This window comes from Felis catus, chromosome B4 (genome assembly GCF_018350175.1).
Source record: "Felis catus isolate Fca126 chromosome B4, F.catus_Fca126_mat1.0, whole genome shotgun sequence".
NCBI lineage: Eukaryota > Metazoa > Chordata > Mammalia > Carnivora > Felidae > Felis > Felis catus.
The window spans coordinates 32,371,069-32,384,882 of record NC_058374.1 but is presented as its reverse complement, the minus strand read 5'-3'; the positions used below and the strand labels follow the sequence as shown (position 1 = coordinate 32,384,882).

Below are 13,814 nucleotides of genomic sequence, written 5' to 3'. Positions count from 1 at the left end.
CCTAACCAAAGAAGTAAAAGATCTGTACTCTACAAAACTATAGAACACTTATGAAAGAAATAAAGAAGACAAAGAAATGGAAATACATTCCATTCTCATGGATTGGAAGAACAGATATTGTTAAAATGTGTATACTACCCAAAGCAATTTACACATCCGATGCAATCTCTATCAATACCAGCATTCTTCACAGAGCAAAACGAACATTCTAAAACTTGTATGGAAACAGAAAAGACCCTGAATAGCCAAAGTATGTTGAAAAAAAAAAAAGCAAAGTGGGAGGCATCACAATTCTCAACTTCAAGCTATATTACAAGGCTATAATCATCAAGACAGTATGATACAAAAACAGATACATAAATCAATGAAACAGAACAGAGAACCGAGAAATGGACTCATAACTATATGGTCAACTAATCTCCAACAAAGGAGGAAAGAATATCCAATGGGAAAAAAGACAGAGTCTTCAACAAATGGTGTTGGGATAACTGGACAGTGACATGCAGAAGAATGAAACTGGACCACTTTCTTACACATACACAAAAATAAATTTAAAATGGATGAAAGACATAAATGTGAGGCAGGAAACCATCAAAATCCTACAGGAGAACACAGGTGGCAACTTCTTTGACCTCAGCTGTAGCAACTTCTTACTAGACACATCTCCTGAGGCAAGAAAAACAAAAGCAAAAATCAACTATTGGGACTTCATCAATATAAAAAGTTTCTGCACAGTGAAGAGAGCAATCAAAAAAACTAAAAGGTAAACTACAGAATGGGAAAAGATAAGTGCAGATGACGTATAGGATGATAAAGGGCTAGTAGCCAAAATCTATAAAGAATTTATCAATCTCAACACCCCCAACATAAATAACCCAGTTAAGAAATGAACAGACATTTCTCCAAAGACGACATACAAATGGCTAACAGACACATGAAAAATGCCAAACATCACTCATCATCAGGGAAATATGAATCAAAACCACTACCTCACACCTGTCAGAATGACTAAAATTAACTCAGGAAACAATAGATATTGGCAAGGATTTGGAGAAAGGGGAAACCTCTTACACTGTTGTAGGTGGAATGCAAACTGGTCCAGCCACTCCAGAAAACGGTTGGAGCTTCCTCAAAAAGTTAAAAATAGAACTACCTCATGTCCAGCAATTGTACTACTAGGTACTTATCCAAAGAATAGAAAAATACTGATTCAAAGGGGCACATGCACCCCAATGTTTATAGCAGGACTATCAACAATAGCCAAATTGTGGAAAGAGCCCAAATGTCCATTGACTGATGAATGGATAAAGAAGATGATATACTCAGCCAACAAAAAGAATGAAATCTTGCCATTTTCAATGATGTAAATGGAACTAGAGTGTATTATGCTAAGTGAAACGAAATAAGTCAGAGAAAGGCGAATACCATATGATTTCACTCATGTGGAATTTAACAGACAAAACAAATGAACATAGGGAAGGAAAAATAAAATAAGATAAAAACAGAGAGGAGGCAAACCATAAGAGACTCTTAACTAGAGAACAAACAGTGTTCCTGGAGGGGAGGTGGGTAGAGGGATGGGCTAATTGGGTGATGGGCATTAAGAAGGGCACTTGTGATGGGCACTGGGTGTAATATGTAAGTGATGAATAACTGAATTCTACTCCTGAAACTAATTTTTTAAAAAGATATCATTACATGAATCCACTCTTGTAGTATCATGTGTCATACAGAATGGTTTTCACCACCTATGTGCTCTGGCTATTCTTCCTTCCTCCCCACCCATCCTCTGGCAACTACTGATGTGTTTATTTTCTCTACAGTACTGCATTTTTCAGAATGTCTTGAATACAGTATGTATACTTTTGAAATTGGCTTCTTTTACTGAGCAATATGCACTTAAGTTCCTCCATGTCTTTCATAGCTTGATAGTTCATTCCTTTTTTAGCACTAAATAATTAATACTCCATGATCTAGATGTACCACAGTTTTTGGTTGTTTTTTTTTTTTTTTTTTTTTTTTTTACTAATTTACCTACTGAAGGACATCTTGGCGGCTTCCAAGTTTTGGCAGTCATAAATAAAGGTGCTATAAACATCTGTATGCAGCTTTTTGTGTAACCCAGTTTTCAACTCCTTTGGGTAAATTCCAAACAGCATAATTGTTGGATCATATGGTTAGAGTATGTTTAGTTTTACCGAACTGTCTTCCAAAGTTCCTGCACCTATTGCTCCATATCCCTAGCAGTATTTGTTATGAGTGTTTTGCATTTTGGAAATTCTAATAGGTATGTATCTCATTGTTGTTTTAATTTGCAATTCCCTAATGACATGATGTCAAATATCTTTTCACATGCTTACTTCTCATCGGTATATCTTCTTTAGTAAGATGTCTTTTCAGGTCTTTGGCCTATTTTTCAATCAGCATGTTTAACAATCCTTTATCAGATGTGTCTTTTGCAAATTCTCCCAGTCGGTGTTTTAACTTCTATTCTCTGTACATTGGGTTTTGCAGAACAGAAGTTTCTAATTTTAATGAAATCTATCTTATCAAATATCTATTTCATGGATTGTGACTTTGATGTTGTATCTAAAAAGTTATTGCCGGGGTCTTGGGTGGCTCAGTCGGTTAAGCTTCTGATTTCAGCTCACGTCATGATTTCACAGTCCGTGAGTTTGAGGCCTATGTTAGACTCTGTGCTGACAGGTCAGAGTCTGGAGCCTGCTTTGGATTCTGTGTCTCCTTCTCTCTCTGCCCCTACCCCATTTCTCTCTCTCTCTCTCTCTCTCTCTCTCTCTCTCTCTCTCTCTCTTAAATAAAACATTTAAAAAATTTTTAAATAAAAAAAAGTCATTGCCATCACCAACATTTGGGTTTAGTATCTAGGTTTCCTCTTATGTTGTCTTCTAGTAGTTTTATAGTTTTGTGTTTTATGTGTAGGTCTATATTTGGATCAATTCTGCATGTTTGTGAAAAGTTTAAGGACTGTGTGTAGATTCTTTTTGTTGTTGTTGTTGTTGTTGTTGTTGTTGTATGTGGATGTCCAGTTTTACCAGCACCATTTGTTGAAAAGACTATCTCTTCTTTGTTCTCTTGTTTTTGCTCGTTTGTCAAAGATCCATTGACTATATTTATATGAGTCTGTTTCTGGGCTTTCTATTCTCTTCCTATTCTTTCATCAATGCCACACTGTCTTGATTGTGGTAGCTTTATAGTAATTCTTGAAGTAGAGTAGTGTCAATCCTCCAATTTTGTTCTTTTCCTTCAATATTGAGGTGGCTATTCTTTTTTTTTTTTTTTTTTTTTTTTTTTTTTTGCCTCTCCATCCACAATTTAGAATCAGTTTGTTGATATCCACAAATAAATGCTGGGATTTTGATTGGAATTGTGTTGAGAATAACTGACATCTTAAGTCTTTGTATCCATGAATATGGATTATCTCTACATTTATTTAGTTATTTGATACCTTTCATCAAAGTTTTGTAGTTTTCCTCGGATAAATCTTGTACATATTTTGTTAAATTTATACCTAAGTATTTCACTGATTTGGGGTGCTAATGTAATTTGCAATGTGTTTTTAATTTCAACTTTCAGTTGTTCATTGCTGGTATATATGAAAGCAATTGACTTTTGCATATTAACCTTTTATATTGTCACTTTGCTATACTTGCTTATTAGTTCCAGGAAGGTTTTTGTTGTTGTTGTTGTTAATTCTTTTGAATTTTCTACATAGTGATCATATCTTCTATGAACAAAGATAGTTATTTCTTCCTTCTCAATCTGTAAACCATTTATTTCCTTTCCTTGTTTTATTGCATTAGCTTAGGACTTCAAGTATGGTGCTGAAAGGCAGTGGTGAGAGAAGACATCCTTGCCTGGTTCCTGATCTTAGTGAGAAAGCTTCAAATTTCTCACCTTTAAGTACGTTAGTTGTGGGTTTTTTGTAGATGTTCCATATCAAGTTGAGGAAGTTCCTACTTTGGTGAGAATTTTTATCATGAATAGGGGTTGGATTTTGTCAAATGTGTTTTGGCATCTCTTGATGCAATCGTGTGGTTTTTTTTCTGCAGCCTGTTAATGTGGTGGGTTACATTAGTGATTTTCAAATATTGAATCAGCCTTGCCCACCCAGGACAAATCCACTTGGTCATAGTATATAATTCTTATTTATCATTGTTGGAGTCTATTTGCTACTATTTTGTTGAAGATTTTGCATCTATGTTCACACATATATCGATCTGTAGTTTGTTTGTTTTTTTCCTTGTAATGTCTTTTTCTGGTTTTGGTATTAGGGCAATCCTGGCCTCAAGGAATGAGTTAGAAAGTATTCCTCTTGCTTCTATCCTCTGAAAGAGATTGTAGAGAATTGGTATGATTTCTTCCTTAAATATTTGGTAGAATTCACCCGTGAACCCATATGAGCCTGGTGCTTTCTGTTTGAGAAGATTATTAATTATTGATTAGGTTTTTTTGATACAGGCCTATTCAGAATATCTATTTCTTGAGTTTTGACCGCTCATATCTTTTATTTTTTATTTTTTTTAATTTATTTTATTTTATTTATTTTTATTTTCCACAGGGTATAGAATTCTTGGTTGTTGGTTTTTCCTCCCTACACTATAAATATCTCACTCCACTCTCTTCTTGCTTGCATGGTTTCTAAGCAGAAGTCAGATATAATGCTCATCTTTGCTCCTTTTTCCCCTTTTTTTAAATGTTTATTTTATTTTAGAGAGAGAGAGAGAGAGAGAGAGAGAGAGCAAGGGAGGGGGCAGAGAGAGAAGAGACACAGAATCCAAAGTAGGCTCCAGGCTCTGAGCTGTCAGCACTGAACCGAATGCTTGACCAACTGAGCCACCCAGGTGCCCCATCATCTTTGCTCCTTTTTTTTTTTTTAATGTTTTATTTATTTTTGAGAGAGAGAGAGACAGAGTACAAGCAGGGGAATGGCAAAGAGAGAGGGAGACACAGACTCTGAAGCAGGATCCAGGCTCTGAGCTGTCAGCACAGAGCCCCACATGGGGCTCAAACTCGTGAACCACCTGAGCCAAAGTCGGACGCTTAACTGACTGAGCCACCCAGGCTCCTTTTTAAGTAAGGTGTATTTTTCCTGTGACTTTTTTCAAGATTGCTTATCTTTGCTTTTCTGTACTTCGAATATGATATGCCTATGAATAGTTTGTTGTTGTTGTTGTTGTTGTTGCTGTTGTTGTTTTAGCCTTTATCTTGCTTGGTTCTTTGAGCTTCTGGGTCTGTGGTGTGGTGTCTGAAATTAATTTGGGGAAAATTTTCAGTCACTATTGCTTCAGATATTGCTGCTATTCCTTTGACTCTTTCTCTTCCTTGTGGTGTTCCTGTTACAAGTATGCTATACCTTTTGTAATTGTCCCACGGTTCTTGGATATTCTGCTCTGGCTTCCCCACCCCCCCCCCCCCCAGTCTTTTTTTCTCTTTACTTTTCAGTTTTGGGAGTTTCTGTTGTCATTTCCTTAGAAATTCTTTCCTTACCCATGTCCAGTCTACTAATAAATCCATCAAAGGCATTTTTTTCTTTCTGTTACAGTATTTTTCATGTGTAACATTCTTTTATCCTTTCTTGGAATTTCCATCTCTCAGGGTGCCTGGCTGGCTTAGTGGATGGAGCGTGCAACTCTTGATCTTGGGGTTCTGAGCTCAAGCCCCATGTTGGGTGTAGAGATTACTTAAAAATAAAATCTTAAAAACTAATTTCCATTTCTCTGTGCTTACATTATCTCTCTGTTTTTGCATGTTGTCTACCTTTACTATTTTAGCCCTTAAATATTGATCAAAGTTTAAAAGAATTCTTGGTCTAATACTTCCCAACATTTCGGTTTATGGTTCTGATGCCTGTTCAATGTCTTCAAACTGTATTTTTGCCTTTAGTATCCCCTTCAAATAGAGAGTTCAGCCCCACCTCACATCCTTCCAGACTTGAATGCATCAAATGTAATGAGTTGCCTGTTGAGGACCATGGGCCTGACTTCATATAAGCATGCCAAATATTGTGATTCAGTTACAATCTCAGGTTCTCTCACTTTTTCAGCTGGGTGTTAACCTATCACCTTCTCAACTTTGTAAATCAATTACTTTATTCTGCCTCCCAGCTATTTACCTGACATTACTCAACTCAATCAGGAACTTATAAGGTAGACAAAAGGCCACAGTCATGCCTGAACTGTTTTGTTTTGTTTTGTTTTTTTAATTAGTCACTTTGGTCTTACTTCTGGGAATCAACACTTGGCATCTTTTTCTATCACAAATGAGAGCAGGAGCCCCATCATCTTCCTTCCATACCTGCATCTTCAAAGGAGCCTCTCCCTTGGCTTCCCACTGAATTCAGACCAAATCCACTCCCATCTTTCCACTGCCTAGAGACACTGGACACAGGCTGTTTATCCCAGCAGAAATGAGTGCTCTCTGCTATGTGAAAGCTATGAGCTGCTCCCCTCAATGGGCTGTTTAGTCCATTCTTCACTTGGCAGTTGTAGAACTAGACAAACCAGGAAATTTTGAATATGTAAGCAGAACCCATACAGGAAATAGCTTTGCAAAAGTCCTAGGGTGAGGTGAAATGAGTCTCTTCTGGAAAGGGCTGTTCTGTATGCTATTGTTACTCACAGTAGGTCATCCTTCAAGGTAAGCCTTAGAAAGTAAATAAATTCCATTCAAATCAAATCAACAGATTCTTGCTAAACCACAAGTAGGAAACAAGAATCCTGACTAAGATTTATCTTGCTGCTAAGGATTTCCCACCCACCATCTGCTGGAGGGAGGATCTCTGTGACTGAGTCTCCATTAGGGCTCTTGTTCCATTCTGTTTTATTCATTCACTGTCACTGAGAAATATTGTTAGTTCTACACAAGAGGATCCTCTCTATATGGCTTACAAATAGAACAATAAATATGTCTGCTTGTGTCCAGCTTGAGAGAGTTTTAAACCAACAGCCCTCCCACAGGGTAATCAAGAGAAGCATGCTAACTTTCTCCTTTAACAAATTATCTGAAGGTAATGTAAAGCCTCTTCTGTCATCTTTTCTTCTCCATAACCTACCCAAGGATGGCTTATGTCATTTAGATTGTAAAAGATAATTACACTTGTAGAACATGAGGAATGGGGCTGCCTTCTGCATTGTGACTCATAGCCTTTCCTGCAGGTGACTTGCAGGTGTGTCCCTCAGAGTGAAGGGAGGAAGTAAGCATGTCAATGATATGCTACTGAGGCTGCATGTCCGCCTCTGCCTTGACCAACCCACTAAGACTTATTCTGTGTTCCTGATTCTTGTAAGCTGTATGCTTTAGAGCACCATACCCTGAAAAGCCCACTTTGTCCTTAACCACTAAGGAAAATTAGCTAGCTCAAGGCAACCATAGGCCACACTTTAGTGGCATGATGCCTTTGTACATCCTGAAATCCTCATTTAAAGTCAGGTGTGGGAGGAATACCTTGAGTCCTTTGGCATTGTCCTTTCAATACTCTATTCAAATGGTTCTCAACTCTGGCTGTACAAGGTAAAGATCCAGTACACATGGGAGTCACTACAGGCAAAATGCCCTCCAAGGAAATAAATTATGTAAGTGCAAAAACTGCAAACGTATGTTCAATAAGTGACAATAGAAATAACCCAGAGATCCACAACCAAAAGTATTGCAGAAACCCTAACCTCCAACTCTCTTCTCCATCTATCTAATTTTTCCCCATTTGTCAAGAAAACATACAGGTGTAGAACATAATATGCCCCAAATTATTTCTTCACACTATTATCTTCATTATCATATATCTCCAGTCTACTAATATTCTCAGTATATATCTAGTCCTTCAATTGTTAAGACTTTTATTGTGGACCATTCCCAAGCATATAATAGCATTCTTAAAAGTAGAGACACTCTTCTCTCAACATCCACTTTAAGAAAGTACAAATGCGGGGCGCCTGGGTGGCGCAGTCTGTTAAGCATCCGACTTCAGCCAGGTCACGATCTCGCGGTCTGTGAGTTCGAGCCCCACGTCGGGCTCTGGGCTGATGGCTCAGAGCCTGGAGCCTGTTTCCGATTCTGTGTCTCCCTCTCTCTCTGCCCCTCCCCCGTTCATGCTCTGTCTCTCTCTGTCCCAAAATTAAATAAATGTTGAAAAAAAAAATTTAAAAAAAAAGAAAAGTACAAATGCTTTTTTTTTTTTAAGTAGGGTTCGTGCTAGGTGTGAAGCCCAATGTGGGCTTGAACTCACAACCATGAGATCAAGACCTGAGCTAGTATCAAGAGTCAGATGCTTAGCTGATGGAGTCACCCAGGTACCCCTAAAAATGCTTTTTAAATGATATATCTTACTTCTTTCCTTCCATCCCACTCTGCTCCTTTCCCCTCCTCCTCTCCTCTCTTTTCCTTTCCTTCTTCCCTCTTCACTCTGTTCTTATCCTTTAGAATGCCAGTAATACTTTCTTATGTTCTATTTCTACATATTTTCTCAAGTCATGTTTGGGTCAAGGTACTTGAGAACTCTTTCCAGAAAAGACTGGTTCAGAGAAGTCCAAGGTCAGTAGTGTTTCCTCAATAGGTTTGTAGAGAATCTAAAGGGAAGTCAATACCAGGATAATCCAAACTTTTAGAGTCCTGGTCCCAATATTAATCAGTGAAATTCTCAACTTGTAATGGATTCACCCTGACTTTCTTCAAGTTTTAGGTTTGATGCTCATGCTATTCATTATTTAACACACCAAGCCTTTCAGGAATCCCAAAGAATTTACAAAAAAATTTTTTTTTAGTTTTATATATTTATTTTGAGAGAGAGAGAGAGTAAGTGTGCAAGTGGGGGAGAGATAGAGAGAAAGAGAGGGAGAGAGAGAGAATCCCAAGCAGGCTCTATACTGTCAGTGTGGAGTGCCATGTGGGGCTCAAACTCACAAACTGCGAGATCATGACCTGAACTGAAGTTGGACGCTTAACTGACTGAGCCACCCAGGTGTCCCCCAAAGATTTTTAAATTTAACTGTTAGATTCTAAGGTAATTCAGGGATCTCAAAAGTTCCTTCAGTTATCTTTAGTTGGGATTTGGGTGTAGCAGAGGGAAATCAAGCCCTGATGACAGGCCCTGCCTGGCGATGAGAACTGGAGAGTGATTTTAAACCCTGGAAAACCATCTGATTGAGCTCAGGTGGGGCTCAGGCACATTTTTCTGAAGTTTTGTAGGTAGTCCTCATGCTTAGCCAGTGTTTAGAAACTTTATTTTAGGAAAAACTTGTATCTTTTAGGGTTTGCCAACTGGATGCTTTCTCAGCCTTGTCCCTGATCCAGGTCCTAGACTTGACACACTATGACAATTCCAAGAGGGAAGAGGGCAGTGGGAATGATGGAATGGTTTCAGTCCACCCTGGAATGGGGCTATGGCAGGAGCAGGGTCATTGCTGCAGGAGGTAGACTCTTACACGTAAGATTTGCTCTGCTTTGACCTAAAATAAAACCCATGATTCAAGATTCTCTTCCCTCTAAGGTCTTGTCGAACAGACTCTGAGAGGAGTTAGCAGGAATTAGTTCATCAGTTGCTTGGTTGTGATAAGAAGAATCAGGTAACATGATACCACTACAGAGTAAGTTGTGCTTTGGGAGCAGGAGGGCCCAGAAAAGAACAAAAAAAGGCATTGGAAGTGGAAATAGACAAAGGACAAACTGGATCAAATTCTCAGTCTGACAGGGAGACTGTGCTTTCTCTGACCCTACTGCTCTTGTTTTCTTTCTGAGATATTAGTAGAAGACCATCCTAGGGGTGAGGAGAGCGACTGAATTTCCATAGCGATGTGCTATCTCAGGGCCCCCCTTTCCAAACTGCTGGTTGGTTATGTTTGAAACGTCTAGGCGACCCATTTTTTTTTTTTCTACTTTGAGAAATTAGGCTGAAAATACAATCCCACCCTGGGAAGGGTACCAGAAGTTAAAGTCATGATTTTTAAAAAGGCCTGAGTTTAAATCTAGGGCAGTGGTGGGCAAACCAGTCTGTGAGCCAAAGCCCACCTGTTGCCAGTTTTTGTGTGGTCCAGTTTTTGAGTGGTTTTTAGATTTCTAAATGATGGGAAAAGAAATCAGAAGAATAGTATCTTGTGATGTGAACATCATGAAATTCTTTTCAGTGCCCGTAAATAAAGCTTTATTGAAACATGGCCATACTCATTTGTTTACATGTTGTGTACTTCAATGGCAGTTGAGTAGTTATGACAGGGATTGTATGATGTCCTCTATCGCTGTGCGGAACTGCTCAGTGACACAAGCAGTGTCACAATTTTTAATTCAACAGCATTTTGAGTGTTGTACATATTGCCATAGCATGGCATTTTATATATATTTTTTAAATTCACATTTTATTTAAGTTGAAATAAATTATACAAAATCGATTTTCTTCACCAAAAATAACGGCAATATTTTCTGTATTATTTCTAGATAAACCACAAAGCACTTATTTTTGTAAGTTTTCCAGTTTTGTTTATAAGATGAGATGAAGCAGTACATACAGCCATGGAAAAAGAGGAAAACAGACAAATCAGTTGCTGGTGTCCATGGCCTCTGATCCTGTCTTGACCATGAAACAGAGGTGTTCGACATATACCTGCTAAAAAGCTTATGAAGATGGAGGCTCAACAGAGGAGTCTAAACAGCAACAAACTGATGCACAACAATGGCAGGCTTGCCCATTTACACTTTTAACTGTAACTTGTTCCTCTAAATTTATTTGATAAAGACAAAATCTACACTGAAATCCTTGCTTGGCAAACTCACATGTTTCTCTCTCACTGTCTGGTAACTCCCTTAACTGTCCATTACAGGATTTTTTGGTAATGTTTATTTCATTATTTTGAGTGAGAGAGAGAATGTGTCTGAGTGGGGGAGGGGCAGAGAGAGAGAGGGAGAGAGAATCCCGAGTCAGGCTGTGTGCTTTCAGCACGGAGCCGGACTCGGGATTGGATCCCATGAACTGTGAGATCATGACCTGAGCCAAAACCAAGAGTCAGGACAGACACCCAACCAATTGAGCCACGCAGGTGCCCCACAGATCTTTAACATACTTAACATTCCTACTATTCAAAGGTCACTTGTGAATTTCATTGTAACATTTTTATAAAATGTATTCCTTCCTCCCACACCTCTTCAAAATCTATTTCTTCTAAGAAGTGATAACTCAATACCCAACAATTGGATCCAGTGAAAATAAATGTTATGTCTAAAATGACTTAACTAAAACAATTTCAAAGTGCCATTAGCAGAGATCCTATAGAAGTGTAATATGGCACTTTCAATGCTATCTTCTGGAATAACAGTTATATCTCCAAAACATGAGAGTTCAATCAGGGGCCATTTAAATAGGCAGATTATCAATGGCTAATATACTCCATGAGAAGTCAATAGGTCAGGATATTCAGTGAGTGGGGCACCTGGGTGACTCAGTCAGTTGAGTGTGGTCTCTTGATTTTGGCTCAGGTCATGATCTCACAGTTTGTGGGTTCAAGCCCTGCATCGGGCTCTGCACTGACAGTGCAGAGCCTGCTTGGGATTCTCTCTCTCCCTCTCTCTGCCCCTCTCCTGTTTGCATTCTCTCTCTGTGTCTCTGAAAATAAACATTAAAAAAATATTTTCAAACAAGATATTAGTGATTAAATAGTCTATATACACCGGACAGCTTTTCCATAAGATGTTTTCACATTTTTTACAGATTTTTCCAAATAACAAGCATAAGAGAAAGCTTACTTTATTTTTTTTTAACTTTTTAAAATGTTAATTAATTTTTGAGACAGAGATAGAACGTGAGTGGGGGACTGGCAGAGAGCAGAGACACAGAATCTGAAGCAGGTTCCAGGCTCTGAGCTGTCAGCACAGAGTCTGGCCCGGGGCTCGAACTCACAAACCGCAAGATCATGACCTGAGTTGAAGTCAGAAGCTTAACTGAATAAGCCACTCAGGTACCCAAGATAAAGCTCACCTTAGAGGTCTCTTAGGTATTTTCAGTGGTTTCTGAGTTATCTGTAGGAAGCTCTTAGTTGTAGAGTTTGATATATGTGTCCACAATTAAATCAGGATCATGTTTTATATCAAAATTTAGGTTCAGTAAAGCCAAGTTACTTGACCTTTGGTCTGTCAAAGTGTTCCTCAGGTATGCTTTGAGGCAATTTTACCCATGTTCATAGCATTCATTCTCAACCTTCATCACAGGAAGAATACATAGGACTTTCAGCAATGTATAAACACTAGGAAAAACTTGATGTCTTGCAGGTGCAGGGTTTCATAAATGGTGAATGGAAGCTCTATGTCTTTCCCTCTGTGTTTCCACTTGATTCTCCAATAATGCAGCTCAGGTGAGAGTGTGTCATGATTAGGCAAGTCACTTCTGTACATGTCAGCATGGTGCCCGCCCCCCCCCACCCCCGCCCAGTGTATTAAATTTGAGCTGTCCCATGACAGAGGGTACCAGAGATAAGCATTTAAGAGCTCTGAGGTGCTGTTCTGAAAATGTATCTTTCAGTTCCTGAATAATGAGTTCCACTGTTGGGACATTAGAGTTTCTTTATAGTAACTCTCAGAAGTTAGCTGGGATTCCAGGTTACCTCACTGGGCTCTGTGAAATTCTCCAGGGAGTTTCAGCTGAATATCAAGTTTGGTTGCCAAATTTATAGCTTTTTCAAGCCGAAATTCATGATAAACTTCAATATTTTCCATCATTTCATTTAATGAATGCAGCACTGCAGTCAAGTTACTGGCTACAAAGAAGACATCAGAAGTTTTCCCCTGGAGATTTTTCCCAAAGGCTCTTGTAAAAGATAGAACATTTTTAGGAACAACAGTGGTAAGGATGAAATCAAAAGCTGTTCCCAGCTATATAGTTCCCAGCTATATAGTTATTCCACCCAAGGTTTGTATCACTATACCATCTAAACATAAAACACGTGTTTGCAGGAGGTCCACTAAAATTTCACAAGCATCATGCCTGCCTGTCCACTGGGAATGACAAATTTCCTTCAGTTCAAGCTCTAAAAGCAGTTGTGGAGATCAATGGAAGAAAGAACAAACTTCCTGTATTGTTCCTAATACAGCAGGTACTCTCACAACAGGCACTGATTTTGCCAACCAAATATTTAAGGCACAGGAAGAGCAAAGTGTATAGACAGCTTGGGGATATTTCTCTAAAAGTCTAGAAGCAACAACTTTCATTTTGGAAGCAAATCCACTGGACACAATGTAAGCCTGGCCATGATAATACTCCAGCTTAATCCCCACTTCTCCATTATCAACAGTATGAAATTTCAAAATTTCTGCATCAACCTCATAAGGCAAGAAGCCTACAAATTCCTCTCTCAGGTTATGAGATTCATCAACAAACCTCACCAACACAGACAAATATTCTTCCCTGATATGGCCACTATGGCATCAGTGATGATGGAAAAGAGGAAGTGGCAGCCTCTCACTCCCCGAGGGTTTCCTCCCAAATGCAGCTCTCACAGATCTCTAGCATCTGCCTCTGCTATGTTTTCGAGCAGAACAATGTGTTAACTGCTATTGTATCAATGCTTTCTATCAACTTCTTCACCAGAATTTATCCCACACTCCAGCAGTGCTTGAACAAAGAGATCCTCTGGGAGTTCATCAGTTTCATGCCCTTCCAGAGGCATGTCTTGTTTTCCCATAAGAATAAAAATTTCAGGGGCACCTGAGTGGCTAAGTAGGTTAAGCATATGAGTCTTGCTTTCAGCTCAGGTCAAGATTTCACTGTTCATGAGTTTGGCCCCACTGTCAGTGCAGAGCTGCTTAAGATTCTCTCTCAC

General features: G+C 38.8%; 1 protein-coding gene, 1 long non-coding RNA gene and 1 pseudogene across 6 annotated transcripts in view; 1 reads left to right on the top strand and 2 right to left on the bottom strand.

Moving 5' to 3' along the window:
- The window catches only part of CCNY (cyclin Y), a 317,495-nt gene that overhangs the window by 298,689 nt on the left and 4,992 nt on the right, over positions 1–13,814 (bottom strand). The gene's annotated exons all lie outside the window — the stretch shown is intronic.
- Positions 8,247–13,814, top strand: part of LOC105260723 — a 34,513-nt gene continuing 28,945 nt past the window's right edge. The window contains exon 1 of the long non-coding RNA XR_006600438.1: positions 8,247–8,306. This is a non-coding gene — a long non-coding RNA (uncharacterized LOC105260723). The remainder of the gene's footprint in view (positions 8,307–13,814) is intronic.
- LOC123386498 lies at positions 8,881–13,800 on the bottom strand (annotated as a pseudogene).